This window comes from Corvus moneduloides, chromosome 5 (genome assembly GCF_009650955.1).
Source record: "Corvus moneduloides isolate bCorMon1 chromosome 5, bCorMon1.pri, whole genome shotgun sequence".
Classification (NCBI taxonomy): Eukaryota; Metazoa; Chordata; class Aves; order Passeriformes; family Corvidae; genus Corvus; species Corvus moneduloides.
Window position 1 is genome coordinate 1,697,922 of NC_045480.1, and position 6,880 is coordinate 1,704,801.

The window sequence follows — 6,880 nt, forward strand, 5'->3', positions numbered from 1 at the left end:
ATGCAGGTGTGAGTGGTGTCACGGTGTCCCCATGCAGAGTGAACAGTGTCATTGTCCCCATCCAGGTGTGACACCCCTGTCCCCCACTGGGCTCCGCTCCGATCCCAGCAGGGCGGGATGCGGGAATTCTCCCAGGGCGTTCTGGGACAACCCCATTCTCCCACTTTAGGGTCCCCCTCCACTTCCCAGGATATTCACCCCCAAACCGCTGCCACCCCATCCCCGCCACCCCAACCCTCTCAGGGTGTCCCCAGCAGTGTCCCCTGTGTGTCCCACGCCCTGTCCCCTGCGGGGTTTAGTGCCCTACGCAACACCTGCTAAATCCATCCCGCTTTTCCCTCGTCATCGATTATCCCGAGCCTGGCGCGAGCTGGTGGCAGCTTGGTGGCCCTGGTGGGACACGGCGGGGCGACATCCCCCCCTCCTCCGCCATCCTGTTGGGGTGGCGGTGACAGCGGTGACGGCCACAGGCCGGGCCGGCCACCACCTCCTCCCTGTGGCTGCCCCTCGTGGTCCCCTCCTGCGGGGAGTGGGGTCGGGGTGTCCCCAAGCCCCACAGAGCCGCTGTCACCCACTCCAGACCCCTCCCCCCTCCGTGCCGTGGGAAGCGGGAGGAATTTGGGGCCTCTGCCCCTCCCCTCCCTTCTCTGTCCGGGGTCACCCCAAAACCCCCCAAGCCCCAGCGCTGCCGTGGGGGTCCCACAGCTCCTCCTGAGGTTTATTGGGGTCTCTCCTGGCCCCTCCTTGTCCTCCTCGTGTCCCTTTTCACTGTGGGGGTGACACCAGGATCCCCCAGAGCGGGGAGCAGGGGGGCTGAACCCTCCCCCCCCCAATTCCCCATGGATCCTGTGGACGGGGTAAACTGAGGCAGCGGGAAGAGTCTGGGGGGTGCTTGGGGTTTTGGGGGGGACACAACCAAGGCACGCCCCCCCCCCCCCCCTCATTCCCCAAACCAGGATCCGGATTCCTGGAGTTGGGATCCCTGGAGTTGGGATCCCTGGAGGGAGCAGCCGGGATCACGGAGATGAGGAGGGAGAGGGGATCCCGGGAATCGTGGTGCTGCGGGAGGGGATCCCAGGATTCCAGGAGCGGGGATGCCAGAGGAGGAGATTCCAGGAGAGGGATCTGACGAGCAGAGATGCCAGAGGATCCCAGGAGCAGGATCCTGGAAGCGCGATCCCAGGAGCAGGGAGGGTGACAGAGCAGATCCCAGAAGCAGGATTCCAGGCTTGGGATCCGAGGAGCAAGGATGCCAGAGGAGGAGATCCCAGGAGCGGGATCCGATCAGCAGGGGTGCCAGGAGAGGAAATCCCAGGAGCGGGACGCCAGGTTTAGGATCCCACCAGCGGGATCCCAGAAACAGGGATGCCGAGGAGGAAATCCCAGGAGCGGGATCCCAGGTTTAGGATCCCAACACCGGGATCCAGGATTGGGACCCCACTGCGGGGATACCAAAGGAAGCGATCCAGGAGCGGGATCCCAGGAACGCGGAGCGATCCGGGCTGCCCGACCCCGCCGCCCCACGCGCGGAGCTGTCCCCGCAGCCCCGGACACGTTTGGGACGGGGACACCCGGGCTGGCACAGCTGGCCGGGTCCCCTCGATGCCAGCGGGCTCGGCCACGGGCTCGGTGTCGGGGCAGGGGTGCCCAGAGGGGCTGCGGGATGGGTCCCCCCTGATTTCGTTTAATTCCCTTTAATTTCGTTTAATTTCTTTCAATCAGAGCGGGCGCGGCGGGCCCGGGCCGGGACGAGCGCGCCCACCCTCGGGGGACCCCGGCGGGGTTGGGGACAGCCAGACCCGGGCTGGGGTGTCCCCCACGCGTGCTGGGGGTATCCCCAACCCACCCGCACCCGGCACACCCGGGACACCCCGGGAGCGCTCGCTCCGGTAACGAAACCGGCGCTGCCGGGGCTCCGGGCGGGCCCGACGGGGCTGGGCACGCACAGGGGCGTCCCCGAGGGTGGTGGCCCCGGGCTAGCGACCCCGTGGCGAAACCCACCCACGGTCCCGCGGGGACACTGCGGGGTGGGCACCCTGCTCGCGGCGTCCCCGCACGGCCACACGGTGCCACCCACACCCACCCGTGTCTGCGCGCGGGGGCGGCCACCCTGGTGCCCTTAAAAGCCACCGAGCCGCCCCAAACCCGCCACCCACGGGACAGGAGAGGTGGCCGGTCACACCCTGGCCGTGCGGCCGTGCCCACTCCCACGGGCCGGACACCGTCTCACTGCACCCGTGGGCGTTTCCCTCGTGTCCCCTCACTGTCCCCACGCGTCCCCGCATTGTCGCCCCGTGTTTTTCGCACGGTTCCCCCGTGTTTTTCACGGCTCCCCCGTGTCCGTGACCTTGTCCTCCTGTCCCTTCACGACCCGCTGTGTCCCCGCACGGTTCCCCCGTGTCCCTTCACGGTCCCCCCGTGTCCCCACACAATCCCCCCGTGTCCCCGTGCAGTCCCCCCACGTTTTCTCGCTGTCCCCTCCTGGCCCCGCGCAGTTCCCCCCGTGTTTTCCCTCAGCCCCCCGTGTCCCCTCACAGTCCCCCCGTGTTTTCACAGCCCCCGTGTCCCCTCACGGTCCCCCGTGTCCACTCACGGTCCCCCGTGCCCCCGCACTGTCCCCCCGTGTCCCCTCTCCGTCCCCCCCGTGTCCCCTCTCCGTCCCCCCCGTGTCCCCTCACCGTCCCCCCCATGTCCCCTCACAGTCCCCCCGTGCCTCCTCACAGTCTCCCCCGTGTCCCCTCACCGTCCCCCCCATGTCCCCTCACAGTCTCCCCCGTGTCCCCTCACGGTCCCCCCGTGTCCCCTCACAGTCCCCCCGTGTCCCCTCACAGTCCCCCCCGTGTCTCCTCTCCGTCCCCCCCGTGTCCCCTCACGGTCCCCCCCATGTCCCCTCACAGTCCCCCCCGTGTCCCCTCACCGTCCCCCCCATGTCCCCTCACAGTCCCCCCGTGCCTCCTCACAGTCTCCCCCGTGTCCCCTCACGGTCCCCCGTGTCCCCTCACGGTCCCCCCGTGTCGCCTCACGGTCCCCCGTGTCCCCTCTCCGTCCCCCCCGTGTCCCCTCACGGTCCCCCCGTGTCCCCTCACGGTCCCCCGTGTCCCCTCACGGTCCCCCCGTGTCCCCTCACGGTCCCCCGTGTCCCCTCTCCGTCCCCCCCGTGTCCCCTCACGGTCCCCCCGTGTCCCCTCACGGTCCCCCGTGTCCCCTCACAGTCCCCCCGTGTCCCCTCACGGTCCCCCCGTGTCCCCTCACGGTCCCCCCGTGTCTCCTCACAGTCCCCCCCGTGTCCCCTCACCGTCCCCCCCGTGTCCCCTCACGGTCCCCCCGTGTCCCCTCACGGTCCCCCGTGTCCCCTCACGGTCCCCCCGTGTCCCCTCACAGTCTCCCCCGTGTCCCCTCACAGTCTCCCCCGTGTCCCCTCACGGTCCCCCGTATCCCCTCACGGTCCCCCCGTGTCCCCTCACAGTCTCCCCCGTGTCCCCTCACAGTCTCCCCCGTGTCCCCTCACGGTCCCCCGTATCCCCTCACGGTCCCCCCGTGTCCCCTCACGGTCCCCCGTGTCCCCTCACGGTCCCCCCGTGTCCCCTCACAGTCTCCCCCGTGTCCCCTCACAGTCTCCCCCGTGTCCCCTCACGGTCCCCCGTATCCCCTCACGGTCCCCCCGTGTCCCCTCACGGTCCCCCCGTGTCCCCTCACAGTCTCCCCCGTGTCCCCTCACGGTCCCCCCGTGTCCCCTCACAGTCTCCCCCGTGTCCCCTCACCGTCCCTCCCGTGTCCCCTCACGGTCCCCCCGTGTCCCCTCACGGTCTCCCCCGTGTCCCCTCACAGTCTCCCCCGTGTCCCCTCACGGTCCCCCCGTGTCCCCTCACAGTCTCCCCCGTGTCCCCTCACGGTCCCCCCGTGTCCCCTCACGGTCTCCCCCGTGTCCCCTCACGGTCCCCCCGTGTCCCCTCACGGTCCCCCCGTGTCCCCTCACAGTCTCCCCCGTGTCCCCTCACAGTCTCCCCCGTGTCCCCTCACGGTCCCCCGTATCCCCTCACGGTCCCCCCGTGTCCCCGCCGCTGTCCCCGCGCCTGCCGAGGCCCCGCACCGCTCCCGGGCTCCGCCGCTCTCTCCCGGCCCGGGCCCGGCCTCGGCCTCGCCGCCCCGGCCCCGTGGGACCCTCGGCGGGGTCCCCACCCGGGACTATTCCCGGGGCAGCCGTTCCTTGGCGGGGACAAGGAGAAGGGATCCCCCCCTTCCCCCGGGGTCCTCGAGCTCCGGGACCCACCGGGGGCGGCCGGTTCGGGGTCGGGGGCAGCCCCAGCTCCGCTGCCGGCGGACCCCGCACCCTCCCCGCAGCCAGGCCCGGGGCCGAGCTGAGCCCACCGAGCCCATCCCCGAGCCTGGCCTTACCTCCATCTCCGGGGCACCGGGAGAACCGGGGGTCCCGGGGCGCTCCGGGCGGCGGATCCGGCTCTAAACCGGGAAAATCAAGGAATTCTGTGCTTTTTTTTTCGCCCCCGGAGCGGCGAGAAGGAAAGGGAGGGGTGGAACGGGGAGGCGGCTTGGGAGGGCCCCGGGGGCTCGGCGAGGCCGGCGGCGCGGTGAGAGCGCCGGGAACGGGGATGCTCCGGGAGAGCGCGGCCGCTCCCACCCCGGGCCGGGCTTGCCTGGGCTGGGTGTGCTCGGCAGGGCGCCGGGAGCGAGGAAAAAGCGGGATATCGATAATAAAAATACCGATAAATAGCGCTGATAGTACTAACAGGACTAATAACAGGAATAGTAACGCCACTAATAATAGTGACACTAATACCGCTAATATTAACGCTAATTAAAGCAACAACAACAACGCCGAACCCAACCCAAAAACAACAACGACGACACCATAAAAACCGGCAATTTTTATTCCTGCTGCTATTTGGAATATCATTATTTTTGAGGACCTGGGAGTCCACGGAGGAGCGCGGATCCCCTCGCCTCCGCTTCCCGGCAGCGGCGCGGGCGGCTCGCACCCGGCATTTCCCCTTTACCCTTCTCCCGGAGCAAATCCCTTCCCGTTATTATTCACGTTAATCGTGGGGAGAACGGGAAAAAAAACAAACCCAGCAGGAAAGGAGCGGGAGCCGTGAGGAGGCGGCGGGGGCTCAGCGGGCACCGGGGCCGCTTCTCCGCCGCTCGTCGTGCGGCCTCAGCCGCCGCCCGGGGCCGGGGCTCGGCGAAAGGAGGATTTTTCGTTCCAGCCGCCCTCCGTCCTGCCGGTGGGACCGGGCCGCAGCCTTTCCCCGTGCGTGACCGCCGCGCATCGCCGCTGCACGGTGCTGGGGGGGCTGAGGCCGCAGGGCGGGCTGGGTTTGGGGTCATTTTCCTGGTTTTCGTTAAAAATCGTTGGCTGCTGTCACAACCACCACCGGGCCCGGTGGCGGGGCACGGCGGAGCCCGGCTGTCCGGCTGTCCGGCTGTCCGGCTGTCCGGCTGCTCGGCCCGGCCTTGCGGCAGCCCCGGGAGTAGGGAACCGGAACCGGGGAGCGGGGAACGGGGAGCGGGGCACCGGCTGCTGCCGCCAGCGCCTTCCGCGAAGCGGCGGCTCCATCCCCGCTCGCCCCTCGGCGCCCCGCAGAACCGGGGGTGCGGCCCGGGACCACCGGCCTTGAGCGGGGCCCGTCCTGGGCGCTCTCCCCGCTCGGCCTTTTTCGTTCGCTTTATTTCCTTCCCCTTTTCCTCCTTTGGATTTTATTTCCTTCCTTTTACATTCATTTCTTTCCTCTTACTTTCTTTGTTCCTACAGTTTGATTTTGCCTTTTGATTTTATTTTTTTCCTTTTTATTTTCTCTTCTCCTCGCTCTGTTTCCCCTCGCTCCGCACTGTTCCGGTTATTTCACGGACGGGCCCAGGCCGCGGCAGGCTCGGACATTCAGCGGCCACTCCAGCCCAGGGCCTTGAACTCCCGGTGTCCGGCAGACCCCGAACCGGACACCTCCCGCCTCTGCCTGGCTCTGCCCGGTGCCCGGGCCGTACCCAGACCCCTGAGGGCTCCCCCAGCCCGGGGCGGTGCCCGGTACCGGGCCGTGGGTGCTGCCGGGCGCAGAAGCTGCGAAGTCTCGGGGCTGCTTGGGTTAAAAGTTCATTTATTTGTTTTCTATTTATTTATTTATTTATTTATTTTTAATCCGCCGCCGTTACAACCGTTTCGATTTGCGGCAGTACCGGGGAGACTGGGGCGGCCGCCCCCGGGGAAGCATCGCTGCCGCCGCCGCTGTTTCGGCCCGGTTTTGCCCCGTTGAGGGGACAGCGGCGGATCGGAGCCCCCCGAGGCAGGGGAGGTTCCCGGGACACCCCCGCACACACGCGGGGTCCGGCATTCCCAGCTGAAAACCGGGAGCCGCCCCGCTCGGTGCCGGTGCCGCTGTGCCGGATCTGGGAATTTCGGGGCTCCCCCGCTGCCCCATCCCGGGGTGGCATTGGGGTAACCCCGGTAGCAGCGGGGACCCTCGGGCTCCCGGGCTGCGGGGCACAGCGGGGAAGCGGGACCGGAGCCCCCCGACCCCCGCCCGGCCCGGGGAGGGCCAGCGCCGGCCGGGGCTGGGGGATTCCTTTATTCGTTGCCATCTCTGCCGGCGCTGCCCCGCCTCGCCGGGGGTCCCCAAGGGTGAGACCCCCGAGAAAGCGGCACCCCCGCCACGGGAACCGGAGCCGCCGCAGCGGCCGCCGAGGGGCTCTTTGTTTACCAATCGGTGTCACGGAACGAGAGGGCAGGAAATTGCGTCTGTACCGGGCCGTTAATTTAAAATCGGCTCTTTCCTCCCTCCCCGGTCGCCCGCAGCCGCTCCCCGACGCGGCGGGGGCTCGGCCACCCGCTCCCCGCTGCCGGCTCCGGCGGCGGCCGCCGGGAGATGCGCAG